Raw genomic sequence first — 26,357 nt, forward strand, 5'->3', positions numbered from 1 at the left:
GATGCTGAGGGAGTACCTTGCCGACCGTACCAACGTCCTGCATGATTCCTCTGTGCCTTATAATTATTGGTATCCAAGCTGGATACGTGGAATGAACTGGCTCTCTATGCCTTGGAGGTCCTGGCCTGCCCTGCCGCCAGCGTTTTATCAGAGCGGGTTTTTAGTGCCGCTGGTGGAATTATAACTGATAAGCGCATCCACCTGTCAACTGAAAATGCCGACAGGCTGACTCTTATAAAAATGAACAAGGGCTGGATTGGGCCAGACTTCTCAACACCACCGAATGATAGCAGTGTAACATAAACTCCAATCCAGTGTCTTTTCTTGGGAGGTGTATTCCCATGCCCCTTTTCACACCCAGACATGGGTATACGCTTCCTGATTTTGGCTATTTGCTTTTGTCCTCCTCCTTCCCCTCATCCTCCACCACCATATCACCAGGGTGACCGTGGTCCGTGATGCAAAACCCACATAATTTTTTTCAAGGGTGTTTATGATGCCCGTAAAAAAAAAAAAAATTATACAGTATGTTCATGTATACCCCCCAGGGGTAAATGTTTGTCAGCCTATACACTTAGTGCATGGGCATTACAAGTATAGGAGACTCGCTCCTTTCTAATGGGAACATTTTTTTATGAGGCCCTCCTCCACGTCTCTTGCAAGGGGCATTGGAGTGCCTCCCAATTTTTGGCAGCCATTGCTTCACTGCATAGGCAAACAGTATGAGAGACCCTCTCCTTTCTAATGGGAATTTGTCGTTACTGTGGCCCTGCTCTATGTGTCTTTAAATTGATAGTGGGTTTTTCCCAAATTTTGGCAGCCCTTGCAGTCACAGCATGGGCAATATCACTATAGGAGACCCACTCCTTATATAATGGGAACATTTTTTTTTACTGAGACCCTCCTCTGTCTCTTGAAAGGGGTATTGGGTTGCATCCGAATTTTTGGCAGCCGTTGCAATAACAGTATAGGAGACCCACTCGTTAATAATGGGAACAACAAGGCATAGCCGGCTGATGGCTCTCTAACAATAGCGAGGGCCGACTGCTGGCCCTTTAAGAATAGTAAGGGTTGCATGATGGCCCTATAAAAATAGGCTTTGTGACTTTCAGAATCCCTCCATCATAAATGAAACAGGATGTGTCTGATGATGTGTCATACACCACATGGCCAGATAAGGTTGTAAAATGTTAAAATGACATTTCCCGGTGAATGCATTTGTCTTAAAAAATAACGTTAAAAAGAACAGTAAGATATTTCTTTAGTATAAAAAAGAGAGTCGCCAATGTAACTCAATGTAATCACATTGTTCAGCTCCTGCACCTCCTCCTCCATCTCCGAAATGACTACATCAGTCACAAGCTGAAAGCAGTGCAGCACTGCCTTGGCCAAGCGGCAACAGGCTGTGCTGAAGATAACATGCTTAATGCTTAGGTGACAAACCGCCCAGCGCTGCAGAGTTGTTGAAAGCTGTAACACAGCAGCCTCATCTGTGGCTCTCACTGCTGAACATACAGCCAGGCATGGTCATGTGTGACAATGGGTGGAACCTGGTGACGGAGAAATGACAGCCGGGATAGATACGGTTTCCCTCTATGCCAGTCCTTTCACCGAGCAAAAGAATATGGCTGTGGTGAAATACCACTCCCACTGAGAAGCAGTTTCAAACTGAAAAACATTGAACCCACCAGAGGATTTTATTCTGAGGGCTCACCTTTTCCCCCGCTCAAGAGCCCCATAGCTGCTGCAAAGTTTGCGCTATCATGAACTCTCCTGATGGAGAAACCAGGGCCCACCGGAGGACTCTCTGGTGGGACCGTTCAACCCTGCCGAGAAGCAGTCCTGGCTAAGAAAAGTGTGTGGGAAGGTTCCCGGACACTCTATGGCTCCACACACTATGGCTTTTTTTACTGAGGTGCAAACCCATGCAAACACGGGGAGAACATACAAAATCCTTGCAGATGTTGTCCTTGCTTAAATTTGAACCCAGGATTCCAGAGCTGCAAGTCTTCAGTTCTAATCACTGATCCAATGTGCTGCCGTTCACCCTATGCTATATAACAGGCTGGAGAAATTTGCACCTACTGCCACTCTATCTTCAGCTACTTTGTGAGAAACTAATGTAGTTGGGCAGCCACTCAGTCTACCAAATAAAATTCCTGAGAAAGAAATTCGGGATGGCTTCGCTACTGTTATTGGGGGCAGTGCTAAAACCATGGCGTCGTACCATAGTTTACTGGAAATATTACAGGCTGGTAGGAGGCAAGCAAATTCCCACAGAAAAGTACCAGCAGTAATGTTCAAGGACCCGCGCTTGTAGAAGGTGAGATAATACCGGGAGTATGGACACCCAGCCAAGGCTTTCATGAGGTTGTGGACAGCTTCCTCCTCAATGAGCCTAAAAGGCCACATTTCAAGTGCAAGCAGCTTTAGAAGACTTCCTGGGAGAAATGAGAGCTGAAGTAGATACCGTTTCCCAAGTCCTTTCACCAAGCTAAAGAATATGGCTGCGGTGAAATACAACTCAGCAAAAAAAGCTGTGGACTGGCTCCGCACCGTCCCTGGCCACATTCACTTTTCCACGTGTTTGTGGTTAGGCTGTCCTTCCCAGTAAGTAAACTGGGGAGGGCACGGGTAATGTTGTAGGACCCATGCTTGTGGAAGGCGGAGACGACACCGGGACAAATAGTGACGGCTGGGTACCGAGTATGGATACCTGGTTGCCGCCATAAGGTTGTGGACAGCTTCCGCCTCCATGAGCCTAAAAGGCCACTTTTCAAGTGCAAGCAGCTGTCAAAAATTTGGGAGTATTGCAGCCTGTGAGTGGGTGGGTGGCTGCCTGCATACTTATGCTCGAATTCCAAGTAATGGGGTAGGGACAACTGAACGCTGCAGTGGGACAAGGACGTGGACGGTGATTGTTGCAAGTCTGCAACGACAGGTGCATGGCGGGAGGCATCTTAGCATGTGCCAAGGATCACTTATGATGGACACACTTTTAGGCAGTGACCTGGGAGTCAGAGATGCTTCCAGGGGTCTTCCCCATGCTGTTCCCATGTCATTTGAGCACTGTTCCCATTGATTTTGGCAATTTTTAGGCCCTCTGCAGACCGCCGAGGGGAGCCGCCTGAAAAATGCTCGAGTTTTCCATAGACTTACATTGGGCTCGTTACTCGGGTCGAGCACCTGAGTATTCCAATGTGCTCGACCCGAGCATTGAGTACCCGAGCATTTTAGTGCTCACCCATCACTACTGATCACCATTCATGGCAAGATTCTGTTGAGACAGTTGACTGCTGAGAACACGGATTGGAACACTCCACTACAGTCCCAGAAACCACAAAGGTGGGAAACATGGAAGACGTCTCCGAAGATCTTGGATCATCCCATCTCGTTCCTATCTGTTTCTGCCATACGGTCTCTTTCAGCCGCCACAAGAAGAGAAGTCCACATTCTCTCTGACGCATCTGCAAGGGTCACAGCTGCAGTAGCCTACCTGAAGACCTCGTGAATCTGTCCTGGACAGGACCAAACTAGCCTCAAGGCCTGCTCACACTGCACCAAGACTTGGTCTTTGTGCTGCTGCACTAGTGGTGTCGGTCACAGAAGTTGCTCCTGAGCTGCGGCACCACATCTCCACTGACTTACATCCAACTCACACAGAAACAGGACTCATGGTTGTACCCAGCCTTCGTGACAACACCTGGCCGTCACCCCCAAGTTTTGTTCTTGAGGACCCTTTTTCTGTCAATACTGGCAGCACACTTAAACTTGAGGAACTAGTCACTGACGGAAAGACCAGACCCGTCATCTCTACACCCAGCATACCTGTGACTCCAAAGTTGAAGCTGAGGCCTCATCTCTCTGGACGCTTCTTGAGCTGGTCACCAGTTGTGCAGGCTGATATTCACCTGACATATACCGCCAAGTGCTTCATGGGAGAAGGCATCACATGAAGGACATCGCTTCTGGACACAGCTTATGGCAGGGAACTTACCGTCATTCGTCATTGTTGGGTTTGTGGAAGTGTTTGCACCTTGCGGATCTCCCTATCTGAAGATGGGTTTCATTTGGACTCGGACTATCCGACTGTTGAGGACTTCAGGCCTCGAACTAAAAAATTGGACTACATCTATTGGACTACAACTGTTGTTGTTGTTATTGTTTGCATACCCGTATGTTTCTTTTGTTTTTGTCTTTCAGGTCTACTGTGACATCTCCAAAAGACACCACGTCAGGAATTCTTGAAATCGAAAGATTTGAGACAGGGAGTGTTCTGTCCCATGATCGGGGCATTTACCGACTATAATGACCTTTTTACAGTTGCTATGTACTGCTGTTTATTTGCATAGGTCATGTGCTCTCAGCCTATCTGAGGAAAGTTCCTTTTTACCAGCTGATGTTATGCATGTATTCACAAGATTCCTGTAAGAAAATAAACCCTCTTCTGGATTCTTCTCAATGTGTGTGCCTGCAGCTGAGTGAAGCTATCTGTGACCATCATCATTGTAAGTACAGGTGAAGAGACCCAGCATTTCTCAGAAACATATTTACAGCCACAAGCCATGGGGACAGAATAAGGAGAGATTTTCTTTCCAATTAATTAAGGCCTGGGAGGAGGTCGAAACGCGTCTTTGGCAGCCAGTGCCTGGGCCCAAACAGTTTCTAACCACAGATGTAGGAAGGCCCCTGAGTTTGGTGTGGGGGATTTTGTGTTGTTGTCCTAAAAAAAATCTACGCTTTAAGGTCACGTCTAGGAAGTTTGCACCTAAATTTATAGGTCCTTTTAAAATGATTACAATGTTAAATCCTGTGACGGTTAAGTTGCCACTTTCCATTGCCTGGAGAATCAAAAATTCTTTCCATTCTTCCCTTTTAAAAAACTTTGTCCTCAAGACATAACTGAGGTGGATTTGGAAGGGGATGGGGAGTATGAGGTAGAGCAAGTTCTTGGTTCCAGGCGCCGGCTGCAGTATCTCTAACAGTGGAAAGGTTATGGTCCTGAAGATAACTCCCTCGGACGTCTGCAGCAGCGCTGGTACCCATTACCGGGAACCACAGGTGGCGTCATGAGATAAAACCATTTATCATACCTTCAAGCAACACCCCTTTTAAGAGTGACCCCAGGGTACGGGCCCGGGAGCTGACCACCGTGACATCCCAAGAAGGTAAAGGCCTGGGTACCGAGTCCCCCATATCCCCCTGGGCGAGTCACATGCATGCCAGGATAGGGATTAGGGGTGCCATTCATACCAGGATAGGGATTAGGGGTGCCATGCATACCAGAATGGGGATTAGGGGTGCCATGCATACCAGGACACGGATGAGGGGTGCCATGCATACCAGGACAGGGATGAGGGGTGCCATGCATACCAGGACAGGGATGAGGGGTGCCATGCATACCAGGACAGGGATGAGCGGTGCCATGCATACCAGGACAGGGATGAGGGGTGCCATGCAAACCAGGACAGGGATGAGGGGTTCCATGCATACCAGGACAGGGATGAGCGGTGCCATGCATACCAGGACAGGGATGAGGGGTGCCATGCATACCAGGACAGGGATGAGCGGTGCCATGCATACCAGGACAGGGATGAGCGGTGCCATGCATACCAGGACAGGGATGAGGGGTTCCATGCATACCAGGACAGGGATGAGCAGTGCCATGCATACCAGGACAGGGATGAGGGGTGCCATGCAAACCAGGACAGGGATGAGGGGTTCCATGCATACCAGGACAGGGATGAGCGGTGCCATGCATACCAGGACAGGGATGAGGGGTGCCATGCATACCAGGACAGGGATGAGGGGTGCCATGCATACCAGGACAGGGATGAGCGGTGCCATGCATACCAGGACAAGGATGAGGGGTGCCATGCATACCAGGACGGGGATGAGGGGTGCCATGCATACCAGGACAGGGATGAGCGGTGCCATGCATACCAGGACAAGGATGAGGGGTGCCATGCATACCAGGACGGGGATGAGGGGTGCCATGCATACCAGGATGGAGGGGTGCCATGCATACCAGGATGGGGATGGGGACCACGTATAAAAGGAAGGGGGGGCATATATACCAGGATGGGGGATATTGTCAGAATTGGGGGACATTACCCTTATACCAGTGTCAGCAGAAGACCCCCTCCCCCTTAAAAGTGCATCATGAACACATTTTTTGCTTAATTTTTTTTTTATTTTCCTTCTCTAAAACCTAGGTGCGTCTTATAGTCTGAAAAATACGGTAAATAGACATATCATTCAAGTATAGGAGCGCAAAAACCAACCTCTGACATGATATGACCGGGATACAACGTCATCATGGAAAAAAACATATCCAGACATTGATACCAATTATATGAAAACCGTATCATAAATTGAACGGATATCAAAAGAAAAAAAAAGAAAAAAAGGAAGAAAAATATAGAGAAAAAGAAGGAATTAAGACAACTTCCTATAGTACCCTTTTAAAATAGGAGGATTCGGAGTATAGATGGTTAGAACAATAAGCTTTATTAATACAAAGTGACAAAATCTAAAATAACAGACAGACAAATAACAACCACTGATTATCAAAGAGTATATAAAGAGTTGTATTATATGGGCAGATCAAGCCATTCCTCGATTCTAATAGTATCCAATAAAGTGTCTCAAGTAATATGCAGCTGTGTTTTTCTTGGTTCCGATAGCACCCTACAGTACCCAAGAAGGACATCGCTTGTGACGCGCCCCTGGGCCTACTTAGTGTAGCGTTGCGCACGCGGGAGCCTACCCGGAGCCGGATCTGATAGGGGTAGTAATCTCGTGGCGGTGACCCGGTCCGTGCCCAGGGAGTCAGACTAAGTGGCGGTATATTAGCAGTAGATGTAGGACGACTACGCCACCCGTTGAATGCAGCTATGGAGCTGCCGCTGCAGGGCAGACCGCTGAGGCCGGTGGTAGGATAGTGCAGCGTAGATGGTATAACCCCCAACGGGAGGGGTATGGCCTCAGGGCAGCCGACGTGGATGATGGGGGTAGCAGGAACCACTCAGAGACGATGCGGTGTAGTTCAGGGTCTTTACTGGTGACAAAGATAGACCCTCCCGGAGTACTGGCTAGCGGTCGGGGCCTGGTCAGTCCTTGAGCAGATGGGATCCCCCTTGGCCAGGCTGAGTTGTAGGCCTCCCCAACTAATTGTACTCTTCTGGCTTCCTTGCTAGAGGCGGGTAAAGGTAGCCCACGTCCCTGAGTGTACCGTGTGGTGCTCACCCGTATGGCCGGTGACTCGGGGCCTTCTAGTGGCTTCCGCTCCACGACGGCGGTGCTGGTCCCACGCGTGTGACCGTGCCTTCGGGTTTCTTGGCCAGAGGACCTGAAATCCCCTGCCGGGTGGTTTCTGCTACTGGGTCTGGGTTAATCCCCACAGCCTCGGACTCCCGGTCCGGTGGTAACTCTTCAATCAGGGCGAGCTCTTCAGCTGCCAGCCCCTGATTCCTTTTAGCACTCCTCCCACAGAGCTCCTGATCTCTCTTTCCTATAGCTGCTTCTCTTCTTCTCAACTCTACTCTACTCACTAACCCCGCCTCAGCCCCAGCTTTATATAGGGGAAGTTCTTCCCCTCCCAGGACTGGGCAGGAGGTGTGGCATGCATAGGATTCCTGACCAAGAGACCTCCCACCTGCTCTCAGACATAACATTGCTATTACTGTGGAGACCAGACCCCTGGGGTGCCACACTTGCCTCTTGGTCTTGGGGGCAGGTCAGGAGGCGACAGCATCAACCTTTCCGGGCTTTGGCATCAGAGTTCCGCCACCTACTTGGTGACCGAGGTATTGTATCTCTGTCATGACTATTTGACATTTTTTCAGGCTTTATAGGCAAACCAGCGCCCTGGATCCGCCTGAGCACCTAGTCCAGGTGCCCCATGTGTTCCCTCCAGGAGGGACTGAAGACGGCAAAGTCGTCCAGGTAAATGACAGCAAACCCATCTAGTCCCTCGAGCAGCTGGTTGACCAATCGCTGGACGGTGACAGGAGCATTTCTCATATCAAAGGGTAGGGTGAGGGATTTGTACAGTCCGAATGGGGTGATGAAGGCAGACTTACCTGTGCCTCCTGAAACATAGGAATCTGCCAGTAACCTCAACTCAGGTCCATGATTGTGATGGTATTTAGCCTCCAGTAGTCCAGACAGAATCGAGTTGTCCGTTCCTTTTTCAGGACCAAGACTTCAGGTGAGGACCACACCCATGAATAGCATTTTGTCTATCTCCCTTTTGATGTATTTTTGCACCTCCAGGTAGACCTGGTATGCAAATTGTCGGGGGAGGTGTGTGATTACCTGTGTCTACCTGTGGATGGCTTACTGGTACACTAGTGAAGATTGTCAGGTAAGGCCAAAGCACCTCCTAAAGCTGGGACCTCTGGTTCACAGATGCAGGTTGAATTCCGCCTCCTCAATAGACTCTTCATCTCAGGCTGCTGCTGCTAGCAAGTCCACCAGGACTTCACTTTCACCTTCATCGAGAAGGCTACACACAGGAAGGGCATAGGCTTCCCCCTCATGATTTCATCATGTTGACATGGAAGACATTCTGCGTCTTCCTGGCATGGTCAATGGTGACCACCTAATTAATGACAGTGAGGCACTGATGCACAAGGTATGGACCTTCCCAGGCCGTCTGAAGCTTGTTCTGGGTAATTGGGACTTGGACCCACACCTTCTAACCCACTTCATACATCTGCTTCCGGGCGTTCCGGTTGTACCACTGCTTCTGCACCATATTTTCATGCACCGGCTGCATCAACGACTGTATTTTGTCACTGAGCCATATGAAATACTTGATAACAGAAACTTTGGGGTGTTCAGTTCCCCTTTCCAGGAGTCCCTTGCCAAACCAAGGGGCCCGTAGACTTGTCTGCTGTACAGGAGCTCAAAACGGGAGAACCCCTGGGGGCCTGTGGTTCCTCTCTGTAAGCAAACAGTAGGTGTGGAAGGTACCTCTCCCAGTCAAGTCTATGGGACTGACCAGCATCTTAAGCCCTTGCTTTAGAGTACCATTGAATCGTTCATACAAAACATTGGTCTGTGGGTGATACAACATTCCCATGTTCCCAGAATACCCTCTCCTTGTTAGACTCAGAGATGGACTTCTCTGCAATGCCTCTAGACTGGCATCTGAGTGCAGAGCCACCTGGAACTCCTGGTTAGATACAGCCAGAAGTGACGTTAAGGCACCAACCTTACTGGACCCCTCAGGGACCTGCACTGGGTCTGTAACTGGTTCTGTTACCCCACCAGATGCTGAGGGTCCAGAAGGCAGTGCATTACCTGTGTTCTGGGCACTCTGATTGCGGGTGACAGCAGTTATGTATGCTGTCTCCCCGGGGAATAACACCTTCCCCTCTTCCTGACAAGCTGTGGATAACACTTTCCCACCATCCTGACAGGCTATAGGTATCACTTCCCCCATCACCCTGACAGGCTGTGAATAACACTTTCCCATCCTCCCCTGATACCTCAGGAGCAGTGCTAATCATGGGGCAGCTACCACCTGCTATGTCATCGTCATTCATGACACTGGTCAGCTGCACGGGACCATCTTCATCGTGGTCCTCATGCTTGTCCCCATCACCCTTAGCACTGATTCTCACTCCTTTTAGGGTATCCTCAGCTACATCACCCTGTAGCGTGACATGTCTGAATTAACCTGTATAATGAAACACATTATCATCATGCATAACATTGATATTCTCATAATCAGCATTTGAATCACCTGCAGCGCCAGATCTGGGAGGTTTGTCAGGGACATATTGAGCGACCAACCATCCCAGATCGGTCCCCAATAAAACATTTTGTAGGGGGTTCTTTGACACCACCACTTCCCTCAACTGTCGCTCGGCACCCCAGTCTATGAAAACCTGGGCCATCGGCAAAGGTAGGTGAACAGCCCCAATCCCAGTGACAGTCAGGGTCTTCCCAGGGATAAGTTCTTCAGAGGACAACAACGCAGGGCAGATGAGGGTTCTTTCTGCACCGGTGTTCTTGAGCCCCACAGTGACGGTGTCTCCCAAAGTAACGGGCTGTAAGTTGTCACAGGTCCTCCCAACCGCCCCACCCACAAAAAGAACTGGGCCCTGAATGTGGGTTTCGTCTTCTGTTTTGATGGGCAGAAGGTACTAATATGTCCAGTTTCGCTGCAGGTAAAGTGTAATGCACACGCCCGGGCTGAGCGGCGTGTGCGTGTGATTCCACTGGACCGTGCCGGAGAGTGAATGCCTGGAGGGGCGTAACTAGGTATTCACCCGATCCGACCAGGGTCGCACGACGGCATACGACGCCAGTGCACCAAGGAGGAACCGAGCAGAGGGACCAGGTGCTACTCCAGGACAGACCCCGGACACGGCTGTTGACCACACAGGGGAATACAGGAACAGACTGGTTAGGCTGGCACACAGACTGGTGGGAATAGGCAGGCACGACTGGTATGCAGGCAGGCGGGTATGCAGGCAGGGGGGTACAGGCAAGCACGGCTAGAGTGCAGACAGGAAGGCACTAGCAGGTAGGAACACAGGCGGGATAGGACCCAGTACACACTGGGACTCTGGAACAGAACCACAGATGTGGCGGACAAACACAGCAGAGTGAGGCCGCCCAGAGAGGTGAGCGAGAGCAGAGCAGGACGAGACCGCCCGGAGCGGTGAGCAAGAGCAGGGCAGGACGAGACCGCCTGGAGCGGTGAGCAAGAGCAGGACAGGATGAGACCGCCTGGAGCGGTGAGCAAGAGCAGAGCAGGACGAGACCGCCTGGAGCGGTGAGCAAGAGCAGAGCAGGACGAGACCGCCTGGAGCGGTGAGCAAGGGCAGAGCAGGACGAGACCGCCTGGAGCGGTGAGCAAAGGGTCAGAGCTGAGCGAGACTGCCAGAGCAGTGAGCAAGGAGTCAGAGCAGGCCGAGGCCGCCTGGAGCAGTGAGCAAGAGTAGAGCAAGACTGCCAGAGCAGTGAGCAAAAGGATAAGAGCGGAGCGAGACTGCCGGAGCAGTGAGAAAAAGGGTCAGAGCGAAGCAAGGCTGCCGGAGCAGTGAGCAAAAGGGTCATAGCGGAGCAAGGCTGCCGGAGCAGTGAGCAAAAGGGTCAGAGCGGAGCAAGGCTGCCGGAGCAGTGAGCAAGGAGTCAGAGCAGGACGGACAGGGCTCTGTTCACACGGAACAGACAGGAAGGGAAAGGCAGAGCCAGATACCCACAGGGTACTTGCAGTGAAGTAGCAAGTGGACCACAAACTCACAAACGGGAGTACAGAGACAACAAGCAGGAGTTAGGTACGAGTTCAGACTCTGCAGAAAAAGGAAAGGAACGGACATAGAGAAAAAACAGGTAAAAGATAGGAGAGAGTTCAGACTGGAACTGAGTGTACGGAGGAGACCGACACTGCAGCGGGATACAGGAGAGGGTCTGGGAATACGGCCCCCAGAGAGGCGGGACGAACAGGCAAGGAGCGTGTTCAGACAGGACAGACAAGATACAGGAGCGGGTCTAGGTAATCGGCCCCTAGAAGGCGGGAGGAACAGGCTAGGAGCGTGTTCAGACAGGACAGACAAGATACAGCAGCGGGTCTAGGTAATCGGCCCCTAGAAGGCGGGAGGAACAGGCTAGGAGCGTGTTCAGACAGGCCTGGAAATACAGCCTCCAGGATAGGCAGAAGAGAACACAGAACGGGACCTGGCACCTTCAGAGTGAAAGCACACACTGAATGAAACACAATGCTCAGGCAGGGATTGATTGGGGCAGCTGGGTTAAATACCAGGTGACAGACAGCAATAGGCTGAGGACGCACAAGGGGTGTGACCCACAGCAGGTACAAAAAGCAGGAAGTGATCGGGTGCCGCCCTTAAGCAGCAGAAACAGACACAAACAGACAGCATGGAGGGAAGCCAGAGAGACATTCTGGACTGGAGATCAAGTGCGCGCTCTTGCACAGTGGGAGATGGACCACTATGCAAGGACGCCGCCAGGTATGTTACAGTACCCCCCCCTTTACGCCCCCTCTTCTTCAGGCCTGCCAGAATCTTCCGCAGGGAATTCGAGGGCCAATCCTTCACTTCAAGGAGATCACTTCCACTGTCCACAGGAAAAACTGGTCTCATCTGGTTAGCTAGGATGCTACCTCCTATCCAGCCATCCTCAGCAACAGACGAAACGGGTGGAGTACCAGGAACAGCACACAAGGAAGTCTCTTTCCACATATTTTCAGGTGGCACCCCAGAGGGTACAGGAGACAACTGGAAGTCCTCCACCGGGTTGGAGGGGAGCAGAGACTTGGGGGTAATCTCTGCTTCGAGGTACATCTTGTCAAATTCACAGGAAGAAATAGACGGGTTATCAGGTACAGGGTGAGAAAAAGTCACTGTCTCTTTGTTATCTGGTGGTACCCCGGAGGAGTCAGGAAACAACTGGAGGTCCTCTGCCGGGTCAGAAGAGTGCAGAGGCTCGGGGAAAACATCTGCTTCAGAGTACACTAGGTCGGACTCACTGGACGAAGCAGGCGAGGTATCAGGTACCGAGTATTGGAAAGTCTCTGTCCATTCACCACCAGGTGGCACCCCGAAGGGTTCTGGAGACAACTGGAGGTCCTCCGCCTGGTCAGAGGGGTGTAGAGACTCATGGGTAACCTCTGCTTCAGAGTACACTAGGTCGGACTCACTGGACGAAGCAAGCGAGGTATCAGATCCAGGATATAGGAAAGTCTCTGTCCATTCACCACCAGGTGGCACCCCGAAGGGTTTTGGAGACAACTGGAGGTCCTCCGCCTGGTCGGAGGGGTGTAGAGACTCGGGAGTAACCTCTGCTTCGGAGTACACTAGGTGGGACTCACTGGACGGAGCGAGCAAGGTATCAGGTACAGAGTATAGGAGCGTATCTGTCCTTTCGCTACCAGGTAGCAACCCGAAGGGCTCAGGAGACAACTGGAGGTCCTCAGCCAGGTCGGAGGGGTGAAGAGACTCATGGGTAACCTCTGCTTCAGAGTACACTAGGTCGGACTCACTGGATGAAGCAGCCGAGGTATCAGGTACCGAGTATAGGAAAGTCTCTGTCCATTCGCTACCAGGTAGCACCCCGAAGGGTTCAGGAGACAACTGGAGATCCTCCGCCTGATCGGAGGGGTGTAGAGACTCAGGGGTAACCTCTGCTTCGGAGAACACTAGGTCGGACTCACTGGACGAAGCGGGCGAGGTATCAAGTGCAGGGTATAGGGAAGTCTCTCTCCAATTGTCCTCAAGTGGTATCCCGGGGGATTCAGGAGGCAACAGGGGGTCCTCCGGTGTGAATTCTGGGTGGGCAGCAGTCTCTTCGGGCAGGAGAACTGGTGCACTACCCACGCACATTACCCGTTGGGGCTTCTCCAGGATACAGGGAGATGAAGCTTCAGTAGGGACTTCAAGGTTAGGGTCAGGAGGTCTCAGGGAGGACAGACCCTGGCGTGACGGCTTGCCTCTACGTCTAGCATGTCTGGACTGCCTCTTGAGGTTGGGAGAAGTATTCCGGAGAGTGTAGTCACCCTGTGAGGATTCTGGGTGGGCAGTAGTCTCATTGGGCTGGAGGACTATTGCGCTACCACACACATTACCCATCGGGGCTGCTCCGGGATACTGGGAAGTGAAGCTTCAGCAGGAGCCTCCGGGTTAGGATCATCGAAGACCATTAGAAAGGCCACCAGGAAGGCCATTATGTCTAGGACGATAGGATCCTGTGCGTCCCATAGGGGAATGATCCAATTCAAGGCATCACCCGCTAGGTAAGACATCATGAATCCCACCTTAACCCGATCTGTGGGAAAACATAGAGGGTAGAACTTGAAGCGTAGCATGCATTGCTCCACAAATGCACGACTCTGTCTTGGATCCCCATAGTAACGTGGCGGATCCGCAGGAACGAGAGCTGATAGATCCATCTGGACGGGTGCGTAATTCGCCTGGAACTCAGCTAAGGAAAAAAAAAAATTTATTTATTTATTTTTAATGCATGTATTCGCTGGAAAACATCTCAGAGAGCGAAGGCCGTGGGGCTCAACGGGAACCATGGCCTGAGCATGCTGTAATGCACACCCCCGGGCTGAGCGGCGTGTGCGTGTGATTCCACTGGACCGTGCCGGAGAGTGAATGCCTGGAGGGGCGTAACTAGGTATTCACCCGATCCGACCAGGGTCGCACGACTGCATACGACGCCAGTGCACCAAGGAGGAACCGAGCAGAGGGACCAGGTGCTACTCCAGGACAGACCCCGGACACGGCTGTTGACCCACACAGGGGAATACAGGAACAGACTGGTTAGGCTGGCACACAGACTGGTGGGAATAGGCAGGCACGACTGGTATGCAGGCAGGCGGGTATGCAGGCAGGGGGGTACAGGCAAGCACGGCTAGAGTGCAGACAGGAAGGCACTAGCAGGTAGGAACACAGGCGGGATAGGACCCAGTACACACTGGGACTCTGGAACAGAACCACAGATGTGGCGGACAAACACAGCAGAGTGAGGCCGCCCAGAGAGGTGAGCGAGAGCAGGGCAGGACGAGACCACCCGGAGCGGTGAGCAAGAGCAGGGCAGGACGAGACCGCCTGGAGCGGTGAGCAAGAGCAGGACAGGACGACACCGCCTGGAGCGGTGAGCAAGAGCAGAGCAGGACGAGACCGCCTGGAGCGGTGAGCAAGAGCAGAGCAGGACGAGACCGCCTGGAGCGGTGAGCAAGAGCAGAGCAGGACGAGACCGCCTGGAGCGGTGAGCAAGAGCAGAGCAGGACGAGACCGCCTGGAGCGGTGAGCAAGAGCAGAGCAGGACGAGACCGCCTGGAGTGGTGAGCAAGAGCAGAGCAGGACGAGACCGCCTGGAGCGGTGAGCAAGAGCAGAGCAGGACGAGACCGCCTGGAGCGGTGAGCAAGAGCAGAGCAGGACGAGACCGCCTGGAGCGGTGAGCAAGAGCAGAGCAGGACGAGACCGCCTGGAGCGGTGAGCAAGGGCAGAGCAGGACGAGACCACCTGGAGCGGTGAGCAAGAGCAGAGCAGGACGAGACCGCCAGGAGCGGTGAGCAAAGGGTCAGAGCTGAGCGAGACTGCCGGAGCAGTGAGCAAGGAGTCAGAGCAGGCCAAGGCCGCCTGGAGCAGTGAGCAAGAGTAGAGCAAGACTGCCAGAGCAGTGAGCAAAAGGATAAGAGCGGAGCGAGACTGCCGGAGCAGTGAGCAAAAGGGTCAGAGCGGAGCAAGGCTGCCGGAGCAGTGAGCAAAAGGGTCAGAGCGGAGCAAGGCTGCCGGAGCAGTGAGCAAGGAGTCAGAGCAGGACGGACAGGGCTCTGTTCACACGGAACAGACAGGAAGGGAAAGGCAGAGCCAGATACCCACAGGGTACTTGCAGTGAAGTAGCAAGTGGACCACAAACTCACAAACGGGAGTACAGAGACAACAAGCAGGAGTTAGGTACGAGTTCAGACTCTGCAGAAAAAGGAAAGGAACGGACATAGAGAAAAAACAGGTAAAAGATAGGAGAGAGTTCAGACTGGAACTGAGTGTACGGAGGAGACCGACACTGCAGCGGGATACAGGAGCGGGTCTGGGAATACGGCCCCCAGAGAGGCGGGACGAACAGGCAAGGAGCATGTTCAGACAGGACAGACAAGATACAGGAGCGGGTCTAGGTAATCGGCCCCTAGAAGGCGGGAGGAACAGGCTAGGAGCGTGTTCAGACAGGACAGACAAGATACAGGAGCGGGTCTAGGTAATCGGCCCCTAGAAGGCGGAAGGAACAGGCTAGGAGCGTGTTCAGACAGGCCTGGAAATACAGCCTCCAGGATAGGCAGAAGAGAACACAGAACGGGACCTGGCACCTTCAGAGTGAAAGCACACACTGAATGAAACACAATGCTCAGGCAGGGATTGATTGGGGCAGCTGGGTTAAATACCAGGTGACAGACAGCAATAGGCTGAGGACGCACAAGGGGTGTGACCCACAGCAGGTACAAAAAGCAGGAAGTGATCGGGTGCCGCCCTTAAGCAGCAGAAACAGACACAAACAGACAGCATGGAGGGAAGCCAGAGAGACATTCTGGACTGGAGATCAAGTGCGCGCTCTTGCACAGTGGGAGATGGACCACTATGCAAGGACGCCGCCAGGTATTTTACATAATCAGAATCCAGTTGGGTGCTGGAAAATGAGTCGAGATTCCCCAAGGATCTGCTGACAGGTACATTGTTTGCCGATTTATCACCTTTCCAGTTGGCGACAGCTCACTTCCACACCTCAGGTGTATGGTTAGCCTAATAGGTATCAGTAATCTGTGCTGCTTTAGCTGCCTCCTTTGGCTCCCGGTCCATCATGAACTGTCGCACCTCCAGAGGTCAAAGATTCAGAAACTGGTCCTTCAACTCCTCAAAGGTGATAACTGTCCCTGGACCCACTGCTCGTAGTTGGTTCTGAACCCATCCACAAAATCACCACAGCTATCGTCAGATCCATGTTGGAGGGTCTGGAACTTTTTTTGATATGCTTTAGGGGTCATCTGATTTTTCATTATCGGGCCTGCTTGATGGACTCATACTCTCCATCTTGTTCTCGAGGGAGAGTAGCGAATACATCCAGAGCTTTGCCTCATAGTCGTGAGGTTAAGTATTGAGCCAAGTAGTCCTCAAACAAGCGGTACTGTCTTCAGGCCTTTTCAAACCCTCTAAAAAATGTGTCCAGACCCGTGTCCTTTCCCATGACAGGAAAATGCTTTGGATGAAGTTTAAAGATTTGGCATTACTGGACTCACTGCTCAGTGAGGTAGATTGCTCCTTTGGTGGTTCAGCTAACTTTAGCTGGTGGTCTCTGTAATCGTGTCTCTCTCACACCTCTTACTTGGTCTGGGCCTGTCACTCCACAGCCTCTCGCTAGGCTTGTCGCTCGGCTCTCTTAGTTTGTCGCTCAGCAGCCTCTTGCGCTTGGTATCAGCTTCATTCATCCCTCAGAATCATCTAAGTTGAGTTGCACTAGGGCCATCTGCAGGTGGGGGTCCAAGCTACTTTGGCTTCCACCCATAGGTGGGACCTCTGCAGCAGTGCCGGCCAGGCCTTGGCTCGCCTTCCCTTCATCAGTGCTCGGGCGATGGACTTGTTCCTCGTCCTCATTTGCTGCCTGTTTTTGTTAGTGGAGTCAATCTGTCTGATTGTACAGATGGCAGTAATAGCCTCCTTCTTTTGCTGGTTGTACTGGGCCTCCCAAACTACATCCATACAAAAGAGGGGTGTCAAAGATTTACAGCTGGGGGGACGAGGGGAAGTGTGTGTGTGTGTGTGTGTGAGCTCATGCAGATCCCACCACTGTTACCACTTTGTCACAGATGACACCGGAGAGATCACACAGATCCCACCGCTGCCACCAATCTGTCAGGGGAACTCTTCAGGACCATTAATTACACAATTGAGTGACCAGTGATGCACGGTGCCGCCGCTGTTTACACTACTAGACCGGTTATTGTGATAATCACAGTGAGCATATATATATATACCCAGGTACGGTCACGGCCAGCTCCACAATAACAAAAATAACTGAAACACTACTAGCTGCCACCACCAATTGTTTATACAGGCCAAATGGACACTCGTTACAGGTAGCGTGTGGTTTACAGAGCAAGAGGAACAGAGCTATTATATTTTATATATTTAATCCAGAAAGATAGGCCTTGTTTATAAAAGATACGCAAAGATGATACAAAATGGGAGCAAAACAATACAGTACATACAATTACATAAAACAGAAAGAGATAACATAAGAGAATTATTAAACCTGATGTCACAGAAATGTTTCAGAGCTTAGTGGAGGGAAGCACTCCAATTAGGAAAATGAGACACCCGCACAGCAAACTATGTCTTCCAGAATGACCAATGACCCAAACCCAACTATTGCCTTTTATTAGCTCAAAGTTACACCCACACACCGCCCCTTGATTAGCTCACATGGGGGCTGATTGTGGGATATGTTAGGTCTGTTAGAATTTTGTGAGATCCCCAACTTACAGGATATATTCGCCCCTGGAGGTCCAAGGCGGTAGATATTGTCATCATATTTCTTATCACAATTTTACCTTTGCATAGAGATCAAACATGTGAAGGGGTTAGAATGGCCTTATAGTGATGTGAGTGAATGTGTTATGTTTGTGACTTTGTTACGGCACCGAAAATATATCTCCCATAAGTATCGAATCAATGCAAAATCCCAATATAAATATCTTGACACCGAAGACAGAGTGTCTACCTGCAATTCTCCAGTTTTCTTTGATCAGAGGAAGCTCTTTCCTGTGTAAGGGTATTTCCCCACCTCTGCATAAGCAAATCTCAGTCTTACTATCCCTCCTCAAACATTTATCTGCTGTAATTACCTGATCACTGTGGAAGTCTCTGCTTCAAAAGAGGTTGAAATGTCAGCTCTATCTATGTTTATAACTTCCTCAGTTAATTAGTTTCTCCTTTCCCTATTTGTAATTGATCCCATATGTTCAATGTGGAGGTGACATGTCCCCTCCCTGGAGATGTCTTATGGATTTTTAATTTTTCCCAATGAGAAGAATAGAAGGGTGTAACTGCTATAAGTGCAGTAATGTCCCAAGTATAGTTAAACACTAGTGTTGAGCGAGCACTAAAATGCTCGGGTGCTCGAAGCTCGGGCCGAGCTCGCCATGATACTCGGGTGCTCGACCCGAGCAACGAGCCCAATGTTAGTCTATGGGAGACCTGAGCATTTTTGCGGCGGCACCCCCGGCAGTCTGTAGAAAGCCTAAAAAGTTCCCAGAACGATAGTGACAGTGCTCAAATGACATGGGGACAGCATGGGGATCGCCCCTGGAAGCATTTCTGACCCCCAGGTCACTGCTGTCAACAACGTGGTCAGAGGTATTAAGCCACTTTTACCGGCTCACAATAAAGCGTTCAAAAACAAAGTGAAAGTGCTTTCCTGTGAAATATGTTAACCCCTTAACGACCATGGGTCTTTCTGTTTTTGTGTTTTCCTTTTTTGCTCCCCTTCTTCCCAGAGCCAGAACTTTTTTAATTTGCATTCAATATGGCCATGTGAGGGCTTATTTTTTGCGGGACGAGTTGTACTTTTAAACACCATCACTGGTTTTACCATATCGTGTGCTGGAAAATGGGAAAAAAATTCCAAGTGCAGTGAAACTGCAAAAAAAATGCAATTCCACAGTTGTTTTTTGGGTCCTTTTTTTACCACGTTCACAGATTGCTAAAACTGACCTGCCATCATTATTTTCCAGGTCGTTACGAGTTCATAGACACCAAACATGTATAGGTTCTTTTTTATTTAAGTGGTGAAAAAAAATCCAAAGCTTGCTAAAAAAAACAAAAAAAAATGACGCCATTTTCCGAGACCCTTAGCTTCTCCATTTTTCAGGATCTGGGGCAAGGTAAGGGCTTATTTTGTGCGTGCCGGGCTGACGTTTTTATTGATACCATTTTGGGGTAGATCCGATGTTTTGATCGCCCGTTATTGCATTTTATTGCAAAGTTGTAGCAACCAAAAAAACTTAATTCTGGCGTTTAAATTTTTTTTCTCGTTACGCCGTTTACTGATTGTATTAATTCTTCTTTTATATTGATAGATCGGGCGATTCTGAACGCGGCGATACCAAATATGTGTATGTGTTTTTTTTTTTTATATATATATATTTTATTTTGAATGGGGCGAAAGGGGGGTGACTTAAACTTTTATATATTTTTTATTTTTTTAAAAACTTTTTTTTTCCACTTTCTGCTTGCTTCTATAGTCTCCAGAGGAGACTAGAAGCAGCAGTTGTCTGATTGCTTCTACTGCATACAAGCGATGAGCAGATCGCTTGTATGCAGGAGAAATGCTCACTTGCTATGAGCGCTGACCACTAGGTGGCGCTCATAGCAATTGAGACATGACAACCACAGGTGTCTGCTGCAGACCCTGAGTTGTCATGCCCACCCATTGGTGACCCGCGATCACGTGACGGGGTCACTGATGGGCGGGGCTTAGGACTCCCGGAAGCGCGAGTTAAATGCCACTGTCAGAGATTTAACATGTTAACAGCCGCGGGTGGATTGCGATTCCAATAATCAGCTGACATGTGCTCGCTTCAGTGCGGGCTCACCGCCGGAGCCCCCGCTGAACCGGCCTTCCCGACCTGGTGCGTACTATTACTGACCAGGTCGGAAAGGGGTTAAGGAACATCCTTTCCAGGGTAAAGACTTGTGTATAAGGTAAAATAAATAACCAAAAACAAAAATACTCCTCCACACCTTGGGCTATGTTCACAAGTAGCATTTTTTATGCGTTTTTGCACGTTTGTATTGCTTTCAACCGTGACAAATGCATTCACTGGGAAATGTCATTTTAACATTTTACAACCTTATCTGGCCATGTGCTGTGTGACACATGCATACAGTGCTAAAAACACATGGGAACAGCATGGGGAAGACCCCTGGAAGCATCTCTGACACCCAGGTCACTGCCTAAAAGTGTGCCCATCAGAAGTGATCCTTGCCGCATCAGAAGATGCAGACTTGCAACTATCCCCGTGCAAGTCCTTGTCCCAGGGCAGTGTTCAATTGTACCTCCCCCATAACTTGCAATACAAGCGCAAGTATGCAGCCTGCCACCCACCCACCCCCAGGCTGCAATACCATACTGCTAGCTTGCTTGCACTTGAAATTGGGCCTTTTAGGCATGTGGAGGTGGAATCTGGCCACTACGTCATGGCTGCGTCGGTAGCCTGGTATTCATACTCAGTCCCCAGCCGCCCGGCGGCCGGGTGTCCACGCTTGGTCCCCAGCCGCCAGGGGGCGGCCGGGTGTCCATACTCAGTCCCCATCCGCCCCGCGGCCGGGTGCGCACACACAGTCCCCAGCCGCGTGGGCGTGGCCGGGTGTCCATAAACGGTCCCCAGCCGCCCCTATTTGTCCCGGTGCGCCTTATACACAAGCGCGCATACCAAAACATTACCTGTGCCCTCCCCAGTGCATTTAGTGGGAAGGACAGCCTAACCACAAACACGTGGACAAGTGAATGTGGCCAGGAATGGTCCATCTCACTGACGCCTTCACACTGGGTTAATATTGTGGAAGCCGGGACACAGTTGGACACTGGGGTGCAACACGTCCTCCAGACATAGAGGATTGCGGGTCCTGGGTCAATCAGGCTTCAACACAAAGTTCAGAAGGTAGACAGCAGCAGTGGTCGGCCTCCTACACAACGAGTAAATTATTCATGATCATGAGGCCATCCACCTCCTTAGCTTTCTGTTCCTTGGAATGCAAGCGCATGTATGTAGTAGCAGCTAGGCCTGAGGTGGTCAGCGTTTTGGCGCATATTCTACCTCCTTCGAGGATTGCTGGATGTTTTCCTGCTACTATCCCAGTTCTATGACTCCCGTTAAAACAAAGCTTCAGGTGATGAATGATGGATGAGGTGGTGGCAAAGGAGAAAGAGCAGGAGGAACAGGGACCATTCACATCAATATCAGGCCAGCCAACCACACATGTCTTGTAGGATATGTTTCTGTACTAAAAGGAGTGGTTCAGCTACACAGTTATAAGGCATACAATGAGTGCAATGCCTACCAAAAATTTCGAGGCACTCCAATGCCCCTTGGAAGTGACATGGAGGTCAGAGGGCCTTAACTAAACCGTTTTTTCCATTTAAAGCAACTGGGTCTCCTGTACACTGTTGGCCTAAGCAGGGAATGGAAGGCTTTCCAAAAATTATTAGGCACTGCAATGCCCCTTGAAACAGACGTGGATTACAGCGTATTAAAAACCTTCTACCCATTATTGGGGAGTGGGTCTCCCTTAGTGTTCGCCTATGCATTGAAAAGAAAAAGCTGACAAAAATTAGGAGGAAATGCAATGCCCGTTGCAAGAGTCGTGGAGGTTAGAGGTAATTAAAAACAACATGTTAATGCCCTTTGGAAGAGCTGTGGAGTTCAGAGTGGTTTAACAAGATGGTTTTAATGCCCCTTAGAAGAGACGTGGAGTTCAGAGTGGTTTAACAAGACAGTTTTAATGCCCCTTGGAAGAGATGTGGAGGTCGCAGTAGCTTAACAAGACGGTTTTAATGCCCCTTGGAAGAGTGGTGGAGGTTACAGTGGAATAAAAAGACAATATCAACGCCCTGTGGAAGAGACGTGGAGGTCACAATAGCTTAACAAGACGCTTTTAATGCCCCTTGGAAGAGTGGTGGAGGTCGCAGTGGAATAAAAAGACAATATTAACGACCCTTGGAAGAGACGTGGAGGTCACAGTAGCTTATCAAGACGATTTTAATGCCCCTTACAAGAGCCATGCAGTACAGCATATTAAAAACATTATTCCCATTATTGGGGAGTGGGTCTCCCATAGTCTTTGCCTATGCCTTCCAAGCAAAAGCTGCCAAAAATTAGGAAGGGGGAACTTGCAATGTCCCTTACAAGAGCCATGCAGTACAGCATATTAAAAACATTATTCCCATTATTGGGGAGTGGGTCTCCCATAGTCTTTGCCTTTGCCTTCCAAGCAAAAGCTGCCAAAAATTAGGACAGAGGAACTTGCAATGCTGGCAACATGGACCACGGTCACCCTGGTGGTATAGTGGTCGTGGAGGCTGAGGATAAGGAGAAGAGCAAAAAACAGCCGAAATGAGGAAGTGTATACCCATGTGTGGGTGTGAAGCGATGCATGGGAATACACCTCCCGAAATAACACAGTGGATTTGACTTTATGTTACTCTGCTGTCATTTGGTGGTGATGAGAAGTCTGGCCCAATCCAGCCCTTGTTCATTTTGATAAGGGTCAGCTTGTCAGCATTGTCAGTTGACAGGCGAGTGCGCTTATCAGTTATAATTCCCCCAGCGGCACTAAAAACACGCTCCGATAACACGCTAGCGGCAGGGCAGGCCAGGTTCTCCAAGGCATACAGAGTGAGTTCATTCCAAGTGTCCAGCTTGGATACCCAATAATTAAAAGGCACAGAGGAATCACGGAGGACGCTGGTACTCCCTCACCATCTTTTGAAACTTTCCACTCCTTGTGAGAGTACCCTGCGCCTCAGGGCCTGTAAGCTGGGCACGTCTCAGAAAACTGTCCTAGAACATTGACAGTGTTCCCCTGCCTCTGCTGGATTGGAGTTGCGTCTCTCTCGCCTGTATGCCTTAGTTGGGCAGCGAACTGTGACCTCTGCCGCTACCGTGTTCAGATGGGAATTTTTTTAATAGTTCTGCAGCAAGGGCCTTCTGGTACTGCCCCATTTTTGTAGACCTCTCCAACTCAGGAATAAGAGAGTGAAAGTTCTCCTTGTAGAGGGGGTCTAAAAGTGTCATCAACCAGTAATGACTGTCACCCAATATTTTGACAATGCGAGGGTCACGGTTAAGGCAGCGTAACATAAAGTCAGCCATGGGTGCCAGACTGGTAACGGGCAAGATTTCCGTGTCCTCACCAAGATGACGACTGATAGTGTTGAGCGATCACTAAAATGCTCGGGTGCTCGAAGCTCGGGCCGAGCTCGCCGTGATACTCGGGTGCTCGACCCGAGCAACGAGCCCAATGTTAGTCTATGAGAGACCCGAGCATTTTTGCGGCAGCACCCCCGGCAGTCTGTAGAAAGCCTAAAAAGTGCCCAAAACGATAGTGACAGTGCTCAAAAGACATGGGGGCAGCATGGGGATCGCCCCTGGAAGCATTTCTGACCCCCAGGTCACTGCTGTCAACAACGTGGTCAGAGGTATTAAGCCACTTTTACGGACTCACAATAAAACGTTCAAAAACGAAACTGAAACGGTTTTCCTGTGAAATATGTTAAGGAATTTCCTTTCCAGGGTAAAAACTTGTGTATAAGGTAAAATAAATAACCAAAAACAAAAATACTCCTCCACACCTTGGGCTATGTTCACAAGTAGCATTTTTCATGCGTTTTTGTACTTTTGTATTGCTTTCAACCGTGACAAATGCGTTCACCGGGAAATGTCATTTTAACATTTTACAACCTTATCTGGCCATGTGCTGTGTGACACATGCATACAGTGCTGAAAAGACAAGGGATCAGCATGGGGAAGACCCCTGGAAGCATCTCTGACCCCCAGGTCACTGTCTAAAAGTGTGCCCATCAGAAGTGATCCTTGCCGCATCAGAAGATGCAGACTTGCAACTATCCCCGTGCAAGTCCTTGTCCCAGGGCAGTGTTCAATTGTACCTCCCCCATTCCTTGCAATGCAAGCGAAAATATGCAGCCAACCACCCACCCACCTGCAGGCTGCAATACCATACTGCTAGCTTTCACTTGAAATGGGGCCTTTTAGTTTGGAGGAGGCCGAAGCTGACCACTACCTCATGGCCGCTTCGGCAGCGAGGTATCCATACTCTGTCCCCAGCCGCCCGGCGGCCGGGTGTCCACGCTCGGTCCCCAGCCGCCAGGTGGCGGCCAGGTGTCCATACTCAGTCCCCAGCCGCCCTGATTTCTCCTGTCACCTTCCCCCACACTTTTCTTAGCCTGTCCTGCTTTAGGGCAGCATTGGACGAGCCCACCAGAGAACCAGACTCCTCCGGTGGGCCCTGGCTTCTCCATCAGGGGAGTTGAGAGTGCCTAGGTGAGGAGCATGATGATGATGATAGAAGTTAGCATCTGCTTTGTTTTCTTGGAATGCAAGCGCATGTATGTAGTAGCGGCTAGGCCTGAGGTGGTCCGCGTTTTGGCGCATATCCTACCTCCTCCGAGGATTGCTGGATGTTTTCCTGCTACTATCCCAGTTCTATGACTCCCGTTAAAACAAAGCTTCAGGTGATAAATGATGGATGAGGTGGTGGCAAAGGAGAAAGAGCAGGAGGAACAGGGACCATTCACATCAATATCAGGCCAGTCAACCAGATATGTCTTGTAGGATATGTTTCTGTAACAAAAGAAGTGGTTCGGCTACACAGTTATAGGGAATACAGTGAGTGCAATGCCTACCAAAAATTTCGAGCCACTCCAATGCCCCTTGGAAATGACATGGAGGTCAGAGGGCGTTAACTAAACCTTTTTTTCGATTTATAGCTACTGGGTATCCCGTGCACTGTTGGCCTAAGCAGTGAATGGAAGGCTTTCCAAAAATTATGAGGAACTGCAATGCCCCTTACAAGAGCCATGTGTGGCACCCCAGGGGTCTGGTCACCACTGTAATAGAGATATTACGTCGGAGAGCAAGTGGGAGGTTTCCTGGTCAGGATCCCTTAAACATGCAACATCCTCCTGCCCCAGTCCTGGGAGGGGAGAATTCTGCCCTTATAAACTGGATCTGGGGCGGGGTTGAGTGAGTCAGAGAACAGTCAGAGTCAGAGTAAGAGCAAGGGAAAGTAACAGCAAGGAGCTCTGTTGGAGCTAGGAGATAAAGACCAGGGGCTGGAAGCTGAGCAGAGCTCGCCCTGGCAGAAGACAATAGGAACCGGACACAGGAGTCCGAAGCTGTGAGGACTTATATATCCAGCAGCAGAAACCAGCCGGCAGGGGATTTCAGGTCCTCTGGCCATAGAAGCCCGGAGGCTCAGTCACAAGCAAGGGACCAGCACCGCCGTCGTGGAGCGGAGGCTAACAGAAGGCCCCAAGTCACCAGCCATACGGGTGAGCACTACATGGTACACTCAGGGACGTGGGCTACTTCTACCCGCTTACAGCAAGGTAGCCAGGAAGAGTGCAGACAGACGGGGAGGCCTACAACTCCACCTGGCCAGGGGAACTCCTGCTTGCTCACAGACTGACCAGGCCTCTTATGCTAGCCAGTACTCCCGGGAGGGTCTACCTTATAATCATCAGTAAAGACCCTGAACTGCACTGCAAAGACTCTGAGTCGTTCCTGCTGCGCTCATGCACCATCACCCCCATCATCCACACTCACTGCCCTGAGGCTATACTCCTCCCGAGGGGAGTTATCCCATTCTATGCTGCGCACACAACACCAGCCTCAGAGGTCTGCCTCTCAGCGGTGGTACTCCCTGACCGCAATCCACGGGTGGCGCAGTCAGACAATTAACCTCAAAACCTAAGAAAGACTGACCAGCCTGAGCCACGGGACCGGGTCACCGCCACGGAGACTACAGACCCCAGAGACCCAGCACTGGGTATCCCACACACGTGTACACACGGCCCAGGGGGCGCGTCACATGCAGTACAGCATATTACAAACATAAGTCCCATTATTGGGGAGTGGGTATCCCATAGTATTTGCTTATGCCTTGCAAGCAAAAGCTGCCAAAAATTAGGACGGAGCAACTTGCAATGCCCCTTACAAGAGCCATGCAGTACAGCATATTACAAACATAAGTCCCATTATTGGGGAGTGGGTGTCCCATGGTATTTGCTTATGCTTTCCCAG

This window comes from Phyllobates terribilis, unplaced genomic scaffold (genome assembly GCF_046119375.1).
Source record: "Phyllobates terribilis strain yellow unplaced genomic scaffold, ASM4611937v1 Scaffold_8__6_contigs__length_399053987, whole genome shotgun sequence".
Taxonomy (NCBI): Eukaryota; Metazoa; Chordata; class Amphibia; order Anura; family Dendrobatidae; genus Phyllobates; species Phyllobates terribilis.